Below are 13,753 nucleotides of genomic sequence, written 5' to 3' on the forward strand. Positions count from 1 at the left end.
ATTGCATATTCATATTTTAGATCCAAAATTGCATATTCATATTTAATTAGAAATTAGTTAGGAAAAATGAGGAAGTTATTTTCTTTTAGTACGTGTTAAAAGTCTACAATTCAATTCTTATTTTAAAACTGTTGATCGCACTGAGTTAATCTAGTAGTACAAGTAAACGGATTGGTTTTTCTTTTATTTTTCTCTTTATTATTATTATTATTATTATTATTTTTTTTTTTTTTTGTTCTTATTATAGACTTTTTTCCCCCTCTAGAAGTTCATATTAAGAAATCAAAGAGGGCTATACATGAATTATGATCTTATTATTATTATTATTATTTTATCAGTTTATCAATATTTAATTTATGATAATATAACCCAAATAGGTCATATAATACATCATATAAAAATGGCTATAGATCACTTCATGTTATACCACGTTACCTATTATGAGGGGTTTAAGACGACCTAAAAATTAACAAATTCTACAAGCAATTAGATGTGCAAAGAACTCTAGCATGGGAATTAAAAGAAAACTATATATTCCACTTTAAAGTCTAAAGTGTTTGATTGAAATACTATATTATCCGTTCATCACTTTAATTTATGTGATTCTAGTTAATCTTATACACTAACAATAACTTTATGCAAAATCTATGTAGCTAAGCATTCCCCACACTAGAATAATCTACATAGAGTATATTCGTTAGCATGTAAAATTATATATATTAACTAAAGGAATAAGATTTCCTAAATTAACATTAAAATACATGGCATAGGACATGAATCACATGATAATATAATCTACAATTACATTGTAATCGTCATGTAATTAGGTACTCTGATATTTTAGTGAGAATTTTATGGATGAGAATTGTCTAATGTTGAATCAAGTTTTAGGGCACTACGTACTTTTTGGACGCTTTTGTTGCGACGCTTTTGATATGGCGTCAGTACCGCCTTTTTTCGACGCTTTATAGAATCGAAAATTGTATCGACACATAAAAGCATCGGGAAACTCACATGCTATGCATGTGAGTTATTTTTTTCGCAATTTTGAAACTTTTAATGAAAATATTAGCGGGTTGCAATTTTCCCCAAATTTCCCAATTAAACCGCCCACGACTATATTCTGCTCAATTGCGCTGCTCATCTCCTCTAAACCCACGACTCCTTCATCAGCGACAAATTTTCGCAATTTTGCTTGCTAATCTTCAAGGAATTTGGGGGTTTTTTGCTCGTCACTTTCAATAATTTCAGGTGTCAACTTACAATTTGCTATACAATATTGTTGCTAGGTATATATCTATCATTTTTGGTACCCTAATATCTCACAATTCTCTAAATTTCATTAATATTGGGAATTCTTTGCATGTCTTCGATTTTGAGTTAGGGTAGAACAAGAATCGATCTCTTATTGCGAGGTAATTTTTTGCCCTTAATTAGATAGTTTCATTTCTTTTTATGTTGTTTTTTTCGTGAATTCTGATTTCATATCCATGGTTTCCATTTTTTTTTTATTTTTGTGAGTAGTATTTTTGGTTTTTGTTATGATTTTTATGTCGTTTTTTAGGGTTTTAGTTTGGAATTTTATGGGTTTTTAATATGAATTTTATAGGCTTTGAATTTTATGGTTTTTGATATGAAATTTATAGGCTTTGATTTTTCTGGTCAGAGCTAAATAAATTAGCCATTACACATTAAAGTTGCAGTGCATTAATAGAACAATATGAACTTGGGAATATTATTGGCAGCATAATTTGTTTTTTCACCCAAAAAATTAGATCAGGTTCTTTAAAAAAGCAAGTCCACTTCATCTCGACACTTAAAAGAGCTCAAGGTGTGAAAATTCATGGCATAGCTAAAGAAGATCGAAGCCAATTTGTGAATTTCTCTGTATATAGTCTGCTCACCAAAAAAAATAAAATAAATTTTTTTTTTTTTAAAAAATTGTTATCATCTCTAGATTGCAGCATTTTATTGTGATTGTAAAGTTTATCTCTCAAATCTTAATCTACATGTATCCATTTATCTTAGACCTTCTGATCTTGTTGTTTTAGTTTTCCAGATTGGTGATAGTTTTGATTCTTTATTCAATTGCTCAAATGCTCACTAGACTGCTAGAATTACAGATTGGACAGAGGTGATAATTCCAAATCTTGTTGTTTCTTTTTATCCACCCAAGCAAAATCTTATGTTAAAGCTTTCTAACACTACCTTTTCTGTTTTCATCCTTGTTCAGTAGCTTGAAACGCACAATTACTTTTGCGGCAAAAGAAGGTACACTCTACCTTAGACAATAGCTCAAACTAGAATATATTTTTAAAGATTGTGGCTTGATTAGTACGTGTATGTCATATACTTATTTCAATTGTGTAGGCTTTATTAGATTTCCCTAATTAGATGTTTCATGTGACACTATCTTTTAATTACTTGAAAAACGTGTGCCTATTGCCTTGGAGTCATGTTTTGTAGATTTCCAGTGTGGTTTGTTGAATGAGAAATTCATCGAACTTGCATGACTTATTTTTTTTGTTGTATGTTTCTTACTAATTTTCTTCTTTCACCCCTCAACAAGTTTGTAGGCAATTACTTACATTATTTTTAAGTGGATAAACTTCTTGATATTATAACTTTGATGGATGTCTATTTACTTAGTGAAAGTGATGTCCCTATTATATATTGGTTTAAGGATCCTTGTAACATGATTTTTTTTTTATTTTTTTTTTAATGTCATTGTTTTTAATTAGCAAATAATTATATACTTCTTTGTAGACATGGATACTAGTTGGATTGATTTACCAAGAGGTGACCCCGGTTATTTTAAAGGTTGCATGAACTTCTTGAAACTTGCTAAAGAGACTCTTTTAACAAATACACGTGAAACTAAATGCCCATGTAATATGTGCAAGTTAAATAAAACGAATTCTGTAGAAGAAGTTGGAGGCCATATTTTATTTTATGGTTTTTATAAAAACTATAGAAATTGGATATTTCATTGTAAAGATGAAGGGAGTAAGACCTATGATCTAAGTGATGATCAAGTAAATGCAGTAGGTCGAGATGATATGGACGGGTTACTAAGAGCAACTTTTAGAGTTAATACGCGACAAACCGACAAAACTCAAGATCCATCATTTAATGAACAAAGTATTGAAGATGACAATTCATATGACATGGATGAGGGGTTTACGATTTATCGCGAGGTAGATGATGAGTATCAATCAACTTTCTCAAATGAAGAACAAGAAAAGTATAAAAATCTCATGGAAGCTTCTGAAAAAGGCCTGTACGAGGGGTGTACTACTTTTTCGAAACTTTTATTTCTATTGCATTTGTTTCACCTAAAGTGTATGTTCCATTGGTATGCAGAGTCATTTAATAAATTACTTGAACTTCTAATTGACGCATTTCCCAATATTAAGGAGTTTCCATCGTCCTATTATGAAGGCATGAAGATAATAAATGATTTAGGGTTAGGATATGAGAAAATACATGCATGTCCAAATGACTGCATGTTATATATATTGGGGCGAATTCGCAAATAAAAGTGAGTGTCATATATGCCACACATCAAGGTGGAAAAATGTGAAGGGAATTGAGGGTGATGTAAATGAAAAAGGAAAAGAAGCATGTAATAAAGGCGAGGCAGCTAAAGTAATGTGGTACTTTCCCCTTATCCCTAGATTAAAGAGGCTTTACATGTCATCTAAAACCGCAGAGGACATGAGATGGCACTTTAATCGTAAGGATGATAAGATTCTACGACACCTTGCTGATGGCGAGGCCTGGAAAAAATTTGATGAAAAATATACAGAGTTTGCCGCTGATCCTCGCAGTGTTAGATTAGGCCTAGCGAGTGATGGTTTTAATCCATATCGTCTTATGAACACAAATTATAGTACATGGCCGGTGGTACTCATTCCTTATAATTTACCACCATGGCTTTGCATGAAACCATCATCCTTTATTCTTTCTATAATTATTCCTGGTAAATTTGGTCCCGGTATGGATATTGATGTGTACTTGCAACCATTAATCCATGAATTGAAATTATTGTGGGAAGGTGTTGATGCTTTTGATTCTTATAGTGGAAGCAACTTCAAACTGCGAGCAGCCCTACACTCTACTATTAATGACTTTCCGGCTTATGCTATGCTGTCAGGTTGGAGTACGAAAGGCTACAAAGCTTGTCCTTCTTGCACTCATTCTACTAATTCAGATAGATTTGGTGGCAAAATTATCTACCCTGGGTATCGAAAATAGTTGCCTATTGATCACCCATATCGTTCACAAGCTAATTTGTTTGATGGGAAAGAAGAATATGGTATTGCTCCGATTCGTACCACCGGGACCAAAGTTTTGAAGCAACAAGAAGGGGTAAAGTATGTATATGGGAAGACAAAAAAAGTTCCTAAAAAAAGAGGGAGAAAAGCTGCCAATGAACTTGATGATGATTGCGATCCCGATGGTGATGATGTTTGTTGATCTTAAGTTTTGATGATGACTCAAGGAACCTAAGCAAACCCATAAGGGCTTTAACTTTTGTCTATTAGCTTTGATGTACTTGACAGGTTCTTATATGCAACGAAGTTCTAGAGTCAGAACGGAGCATGGAACAAGGTCTAAGGATGAGCTGTGGATGAGCATAGAGGACAATCAGAAGCCAAGTTCCTTGAGTGAGGAACTGAAGCTTCAGAGTCGAAGCTTCACTATGTTCCAAGGAGTCTATTGTATCTTTATTATTTATTTTAGGCTTCTTGTATATATGTTAAGTACATTGTTAATTGATAGGATTTAAGTGGATTTAATTTCAGTTTATAAAGATTTTATTTTCCCTTCTTTAACAAGATTTAATTTTATTTCGGAAAATTATCTTTTAAGTAAAAATATCTTATTTATTAAAAGATTTTCTGTTATGATTTTATCCTAACATTTTGGAAAATCTGACTTGGTAAAACTATTTTTAAAACGGCTTTTACTTGGTAAAGGAGGTTGAGAAAATAAAGGAACCACTTCCTTATTGTGTGCTTCAGCTTGCTGCCCAAGCATCCACGAATTGCACTTCCTTATTTCATGGAAGTTGTGGTGTAGTGGGAGTTAAGGCAAACGTAAGGTTTTCAACTGCTTTCCTCATGTATAAATAGGATTAGTTTTCTGTTTTGAAAAACACACTTGAGCATTACGATTCTTAGCTTTTCTAAAAGAGTCAAAAATCCACTTAAGTCCTTGAGTGTCTTTGTAATTAGCATCTTAGAAGTTTTATCTTGAGTTGTATTGGGGTAGAGTTTGGGTAAACTCTAGAGTGTGTAATTGCTTTGAGTAAAGCAAGGAGAAAGAGAGAGATTCGAGAGCTCAACTGATTGAGGGATCAGTTGAGGGGGAACTTAAGTTCGTAGAGGAACTTGAGTTAAGAAGTCTTAATTTGTAATAGGTTGTTTGCCCTATTATTATTAAGAGTTGTGATTAAAATCCCTTGTGGTCGTGGTTTTTCTTCTTGATTAGGGCCAAGAAGTTTTCCATGTAAAATCTCTCTTGCACTTTAAAGTTTTTGTTTAATTTTCTTTAAGAATTCCGAAAAAATTACCCTAGTTCCTCAACAATACAATTCACCCCCCTCTTGTATTGTTCATTCGAGTCAACAATTGGTATCAGAGCTTTCCTCGAAGAAATCAGGAAACCCTGTCGAGTTAAGTTCCCGGAATCAAGATGAACAATCACGAGAAACTGGAAGAAGGTTACTCTACGCAGCGTCCTCCTATGTTCAATGGAAAATTCTACACCTATTGGAAGAACAGGATGGAGATTTTTATCAAAGCCGACAACTACCAGGTTTGGAGAGTGATCGAAGTTAGTGATTTCAAAATTACCAAAACTACTGGTGAAAATGAGGTAGTACCTAAACCCATGTCTGAATTTGATAAGGAAGATTTTGAAAAAATGAAAATTAATGCACTTGCTGTTAAATTACTTCATTGTGGACTTGGACCCAATGAACACAACCGTGTTATGGGTTGTAAAAATGCTAAAGAAATTTGGGATTTACTTCAAGTCACTCATGAAGGAACTAACGAAGTGAAACGCTCTAAGATTGACTTGCTTATGTCAAAATATGAACGGTTTGAAATGCAACCAAAAGAATCAATTCAGGAAATGTTAACTAGATTTACTAACATTACTAATGAGCTTGTTTCCCTTGGAAAGAAAATCCCTATTGATGAGCAATTCAGAAAAGTTCTAAGAAGCCTCCCCCAAGATGAGAGATGGAGATCCAAGGTAACAGCCTTACAAGAAACAAAGGACTTCACAAAGTTCAATATTGAGCAACTTGTTGGTTCCCTCATAACTCATGAGTTGCACCTAGGAACAAGCAATAGTGAAGGAAACCGAGGAAAAGGCTTGGCTCTCTGGAGATCAAAGACTCTGAAGTCGATGAAGAAGAGGCTGCTATGCTGGTGAGAAGGTTCAAAAGAATGTTCAACCGAAACAACAAGTCAAGGAACTTCACCAAGAAACCCTCTACTTCAAAAGCTGACTTTGGTTGTCACAAATGTGGATCTCTAGAACACTTTATTCGTGAGTGTCCACTTTGGGATACAGAGAAAGGTAAAGGGAAGGCAAAGGAACAAGTTAAGAGCAACTACAACAAAACTCCTTTCAATAAAACAGACATTAGGAAGGCTATGATTGTTGCCTGGGGAGATTCTGAAAGTGAGGATGAAGAGAACAACCTGAAGAAGAAACAGCTCATCTATGTCTGATGGGCAAACGTGATGAAAAGGCTTACAAAGATGAGCTTGCTAAAGAGGTATTCCTTGATCCTAATGTGCTTAAAACTTATACTAAAGATGCTCTCATTGATTTAGTGTTTGAATTGGAAGATGACTGGACTCACACTAGTATTCGTCTAGGTGAATGTCAAAGAGCTCTCAAAGTCTGTAAGGAACACAGTACGTGGATTGAGAATCAACGAACTGATGTTCAAAGTAGATTTTTTGAACTTTTTGACAAAAATCTTCTCTTAAAAGAAATGAATGAGAAACTCAAGTTTGAGAATATCATGGTTAATGTAGAACTAACTCAATACAAACTTGCTAATGCTGAAGTGTCTCCAAGTTCCTCCTCTGAATCTTTGCCTAAATTTAATGAGGATTTTGAAAAACTAAAATATGATCTTGACGAGTTAAGAATTGAAAAGGCAAAATTGGAGAAGGAACTTGAGCTTCGAAAAGAAAGAAGCATTAGCCAGTTTGAAATTCCTAAGTGGATAGAGAATGCTCAAACCAAAAGAACTGAAGGTCTAGGATTCATACGTTCTAAGAATAAGGGCAAGAAAAAATATGTAGACCTGCCTAGTTATAAAGTATGTACCTTTTGTGGTAAAACTGGTCATCTTGTTGCCACGTGTAACAAGAAGGAACAGTCTGTTAGCAAGAATGTTAGGCAAGTTTGGGTAAAGAAATCTGATATTGCTTCAACGTCCAAGGAACCCAAGGAAACCTGGGTTCCTGAATCTAACCAATAAGTTCTTTTGCAGGTCCTAGTGAGGGGGAACAACACGTGGTACCTCGACAGTGGTTGTTCAAAGCATATGACAGGAGATAAATCAAAGTTTCTCTCACTAGAGGCCTATCCAGGAGGAACTGTGACCTTTGGAGACAACAAAAAGGGTGAAGTAATTGCTAAAGGAAAAGTAGGAAGGTCCAATTCTCATTCAATAGAAAATGTACTTTTGGTCGAGGGTTTGATGCACAATTTGCTGAGCATATCACAATTTTGTGATAAAGGAAACTCTGAAAGTTTTACCTCTGATTCATGTAACATCACTAATGATAAAACATGAAGGGTTGTTCTTGAAGGAACAAGAAAAGGGAACACATACATTGTGGATCTAAATTCTGTTCTAAGGAACAACCTTACCTGCTTGAGTGCCATTAATGATGATCCCTTATTATGGCATAAACGTTTTGGACATGCTAGCTTCTCACTCATGGATAAACTTAGAGCAAGGAACTTGGTTATAGGGCTTCCCTCAGTCAAGTTCCTCATACAACATATCTGTGATGTATGTGTGAGAGGCAAGTAAGTCAGGTCTTCTTTTAAAAGCAAAAACATGATCAGCACCACAAAGCCATTGGAGCTAATTCATATGGATTTGTGTGGTCCCATGCGTGTTCAAAGTAGAAGTGGAAAGAAGTATGTTTTAGTTATTATTGATGATTTTTCTAGATTTACTTGGATGATTTTTCTGTCTAGCAAGGATGAAACTTTTGATGAATTTGTGTCCTTTGCCAAAAGAGTACAAAAGTCAAGTGGAAATCAAATTATCCACATTCGATCAGATCATGGAACTGAGTTTGAGAATTCAAGATTCGATGACTTTTGCAAAGAAAATGGCATGGATCATAACTTTTCAGCCCCAAGAACTCCTCAACAGAATGGAGTTGTTGAAAGGAAGAACAGGACTCTAGAAGACATGGCAAGAACTATGCTCATAGCAAGTGGTCTTCCAAGGAACTTCTGGGCTGAAGCTATTAATACTGAATGTTATATTATTAACAGAGTTATGATGAGACCAATCATCAATAAGACTCCTTATGAACTGTTTAAGGGCAGGAAACCCAATATTTCTCACTTTCGAGCTTTTGGATGCAGGTGCTTTGTTCATAATAATGGGAAAAGGAACATAGGAAAATTTGATGAAAGAAGTGATGAAGCTGTGTTCCTTGGCTATGCATCAAATAGCAAAGCTTACAGAGTTTACAATAAAAATACATTGTGTGTAGAAGAAAGCATTCATGTGATATTTGATGAATCTAATATGTTTATGAATGTACAGGAACAAGACAATAATGATTATGAAATTGGTATGATTAGAGACAGGGAAGAAGATGAAGAAACCTCCAAGCAAACCAAGGAAGTAAGAGAGGAACCTGAGCAAGAACATAAAGAAAATGCTGAAGTTCCTAATCAAGAAAACTCGGAGGAACAAGATCATGGAGAACCTGACAACAAGGAAAATGGAGAAGAAACTAAAGAAGAAGTGCCTCAAATAGGAGTTCCTGCTAGAGAATTTCGACCAAAGCCATTCAGATATCGAGGCTCTCATCCAACAGACCTTATTATAAGTGATATTGGTAGAGGAACTCAGATCAGATCACAGTTGAGAAACTTTTGTGCCTTTCAAGCCTTCCTATCCATTATTGAGCCAGGGAATCATGATGAAGCACTAAAGGATGCTGACTGGATAATTGCCATGCAAGATGAACTCAATGAGTTCGAGAGGAACAAGGTCTGGCATCTTGAAGAAAAACCTAAACACAAAAAGGTTATAGGGCTCAAGTGGGTATTCAGGAACAAGCTGGATGAACATGGAACAATTGTGAGAAACAAAGCAAGACTTGTTGTGAAGGGCTATAATCAGCAAGAAGGTATTGACTTTGAAGAAACTTTTGCTCCAGTTGCTAGATTAGAAGCTATTAGAATCTTAATTGCTTTTGCCTCTTTTATGGGTTTCAAACTATATCAAATGGATGTTAAGTGTGCTTTCTTAAATGGTTTTCTTGAAGAAGAGGTGTTCGTGGAACAACCTCCTGGTTTTGAAAATCCCCAATTTCCTAATCATGTCTTTAAGATTGATAAAGCTCTTTATGGGATGAAACAAGCACCTAGAGCTTGGTATGAGAGGCTCTCTAAGTTCCTTCTTCAAAATGATTTTAAAAGAGGTAAAGTAGATAAAACTTTTTTTTTAAATATGAAGGAACGGACTTACTAGTTGTTCAAATATATGTTGATGATATTATTTTTGGAGCAACTAACGAAAACTTGTGCAAGTACTTTGCTGAGCTAATGAGTGGTGAATTTGAGATGAGCATGATGGGGGAACTCAACTTCTTTCTTGGACTACAAATCAAACAAACAGAAAGAGGTATTGCAATTCACCAACAAAAGTATGTCAAGGAACTGCTGAAGAAATATAACCTTGACCAAGCAAAGACCAACCATACTCCAATGGGAACAGGCACAAGGTTAGATGAAGATCTACAAGGAACTAGTGTAGATCAAACCAAATACAGAGGTATGATTGGATCCCTTTTATACTTAACTGCTAGCAGACCTGATATTGCATTTAGTGTTGGCTTATGTGAAAGGTTTCAATCTAATCCTAAGGAGTCACACCTTACAGCAGTAAAAAGGATCCTACGATATCTCAAAGGAATTGACCATCTTTGTCTCTTCTATCCTAGAAGTGATACTTTTGATTTAAAAGGTTTTGCAGATGCTGACTATGCAGGAGATTTGGTGAATAGGAAGAGTACTTCAGGAATGATTCAGTTTCTCGGGCCATGCCTAGTTTCTTGGGGATCCAAGAAACAGAACACGGTGGCCTTGTCTATTGCTGAAGCTGAATATGTAGCAGCTGCTGCGTGCTGTTCTCAAGTACTTTGGATAAAACAACAACTAAGAGATTATGGTATGAAATATAATTACATTCCTATCTATTGTGATAATACTAGTGCCATATGCATTTCAAAAGATCTAGTTCATCATTCTCGTGTGAAACATATTCATATAAGGCATCATTTCCTTAAGGATAATGTGGAAAAAGGCTTAATTAAGTTAGATTTTTGTGAAACTGAAAATCAAATTGATGACATTCTTACTAAGCCTTTGAGCAGGGACAAGTTTGAAAAGATGCGCATGGAACTTGGTATGATACAATTGAGTTAAAAGGACCTCAAATTCCCCCAAGGTATAAGTCAATCATGCATGCATTATATGTATCTTACACAATATGAATATGTGAAAACATAGTCCTAAGCATTAGAATGTATGGCATTACATATGGGATTGTGGCTGTATGTGAAGAAATCAAATTGCATTAGGCATGTCTATGTTATAACAAACTATGTTGATTTGTTCCTAGTTCCTCCGAAATAATCTATAAGATTTTGTTCTATCTTTTTGAGAATTAATTAACTAATCAGTTGATTAATTTTATCTCTTAAATCTTATCTTTTATTTTGAATTATTCCTCGTTTCTTATCTTTTAAAATTCAAATTCATCTCTCAAAAACTGTTGATTAAATACCCGTGACTGTTTGCATTCAATTCAAAGTTTCTGATAACTTAACCTAGACCCTTCATGTCAAATCACATTAATTCTTTAAACTGACCAAGTTAAAAGTAATTTCTCTATCCTTCATCAAACGACACCTGCACTATTCAATTAACCTTCCACATTCTTCCACCGACCCTTTTATCCCTTAAAATTCCACCCCTATAAAATGACACCAAACCCTACACACTGTTCCTCACCTCCTCACTCTGTAAAATACACCCTACATTTTACCGATTCAGCAAATTCACCCATGGATGTTTCACCAAAACCTCAAGTTACCCCTCAAAAAGATTCACTCATGGATATCGAGCAAGAGAATCAAACAAAACCCTCTGTTGAAAAACCAAAGAACTTGCCTGCTGAGTCAAAGAAACGAAAGCTGGAGGAACTTGAGGATCAGGGCTGGGAGGAATTAGGAGAAAGAATTCAGTTGGAAAAGTCTCCATTTCAAAATAAAATCGAAGCAAGCTCTGAACGCTTCATTTGATGGTATCTGCATCAACTTACCATGGTGTGAAGTAAGTAAGTATTCTGAATTACTTGAAATCTTAGAGGCTCAAAATTGGATGCAATTGTTTAGTGAAAGTTACAATAATGTGCTTGCTCATGCTCCTTTGAAAGAATTTTGTGCAAATTTTAAGAATTATGATGGTGTTTGTGTATCAAGAGTTAAAAATAAGAAATTAGTTTTGATGCTGATTATTTATGTGCTATCTTTGGAACTCCGAATGAGGGGTTTGATGAATATTTTAAAGGAGCTACTGATAAAAGTGTAGGTGATGTGCCCATAAAAGATATTGTGGAATCAATTGGTGGAAAGGTGTCTAAAGTCCAAACAAATCATAACCTGTTCTCTCCCCTTCAAAAACTGTTGTTTATCTTTGTGCATTTAGCCATTGTTCCAAGAACTCATCACAGGCATGAGGCTAACCACCTTGATGCTATGCTGATGTACTGCCTTGAAAAAAAAATACAAATCAATTTCCCTTCCATCATGATAAAACACCTCACCCACTGTCTTGCAAACCATTTGAAGGTTGGATATGCAAATCAGATCATTACTCTCATTGAGAGTTTTGGTATTTCTGTGGAGAACTGTGAACATCTCAAACTACAAACCAATCATTTTGTTCAACCTAAAACCCTGGAAAGCATAAACCTGCATGTAGTTGATGGTGTTACCCAATTCCTTCCTAAACAAACTCCTAAGGCTAAGGAAGGAGTTAAGATTCTGACTGAGGAAGAGGAGTTGGACAAATGGCTGGAAGAAGAGGAAAGTGAGGGAGAGGAAGAAAAGAAGGAAAAAGAAGAAAGTTCTGAAAAGAAGGGCAGAAAAAGTAATGCTTCTGGTGCTAGGAAAAGGAAGAGCATTAGGTTGGCTTTTAAGCCAAAGGCGAAAGCTGAGGCTCCATCTGCTTTTGTGGATCTCAGTGAGGAGAAAGCCTTTGTTCAGGGGGTATTTGTGCAAGAAACTGTCACTCATTCTACTCCAGCAGGTGCAGGTACATGACTTGCTGCCTTTAGTTCTGTGAGTTCCACCTTGGAACTGAAGGCACTCAAAGATGCTGTCAAGCTGCTGTCTCAACCAACTCTGCTCCTGAGGATTGGAGCTCTTGAGAAACTAGTAGGAGACCTGGTGCATGCTTCTAAGGAACTCACCTCAGCAATGAAGGACAGCACTTCAACTCTCTCTCAAGGCCAGGCTGAGTTGTTGAAGAAGCTGGAAGAGATTGTTGTTGAAGAAGAAGTTGCTGAGGAAACAGAAGAAGAGCACAAGACCCCAGTCCCTACACCCTAATCCTATTTTCTGTCTATCTCATCTATCAAACTATCTTTTGATCTTGGTCTGTATTAAACTTGGTTTATTTTGCTTCTTTTGGTCTATAAACAATTAAACAGGGTATTTTCTTTTGTTTTTGATGTTCTGGAGGAACATCAGTTTGTTTATATGGATGTTGCTTGCTTGCTTTATGACTATTTGCATACTATTTCTGCCTATATGTGCTTTGTTCTATGCTTTGAACACAAACCAATAAAATGGTGCTGTGTTTCGATATGTATATTTGTGTGCATTAATTTTGATGAACGCCAAAAGGGGGAAAAGAAGGCAAACTCAATTGTTGACAAGCTCTCCATCCGTTTATAATAGAACGTATAACTATAACTTTAATTCAGTTCCTTGTTTAAATTTAGCTATGATTAAATTTAGCTAATTCATTTTTGTTTTACGTTTTTCGTTTTCTGATTGTCTTTTAAAATTTTTATTTTGTGAGTTTGCTTAGGTTTGTCATTCATCAAAAAGGGGGAATATTGTTGATCTTAAGTTTTTATGATGACTCAAGGAACCTAAGCAAACCCATAAGGGCTTTAACTTTTGTCTATTAGCTTTGATGTACTTGACGGGTTCTTATATGCAACGAAGTTCTAGAGTTAGAACGGAGCATGGAACAAGGTCTAAGGATGAGCCGTGGATGAGCATAGAGGACAATCAGAAGCCAAGTTCCTTGAGTGAGGAACTGAAGCTTCAGAGTCGAAGCTTCACTATGTTCCAAGGAGTCTATTGTATCTTTATTATTTATTTTAGGCTTCTTGTATATAAAGATTTTATTTTCCCTTCTTTAACAAGATTTAATTTTATTT

At 35.3% G+C, this 13,753-nt stretch overlaps 1 protein-coding gene across 3 annotated transcripts in view; it reads left to right on the plus strand.

Moving 5' to 3' along the window:
* The first annotated feature begins 987 nt into the window (after positions 1-987).
* The window catches only part of LOC110703247, a 22,145-nt gene continuing 9,379 nt past the window's right edge, over positions 988-13,753 (plus strand). For all 3 annotated transcript variants that reach the window (XM_021881020.1, XM_021881021.1, XM_021881022.1), the window contains exons 1-3: positions 988-1,415; positions 2,060-2,134; positions 2,234-2,271. The gene's annotated coding sequence lies outside the window, so the exon portion shown is untranslated. The remainder of the gene's footprint in view (positions 1,416-2,059; positions 2,135-2,233; positions 2,272-13,753) is intronic.

The sequence above is a fragment of the Chenopodium quinoa genome, unplaced genomic scaffold (assembly GCF_001683475.1).
Source record: "Chenopodium quinoa cultivar QQ74 unplaced genomic scaffold, ASM168347v1, whole genome shotgun sequence".
In the NCBI taxonomy this organism is placed as follows: domain Eukaryota; kingdom Viridiplantae; phylum Streptophyta; class Magnoliopsida; order Caryophyllales; family Amaranthaceae; genus Chenopodium; species Chenopodium quinoa.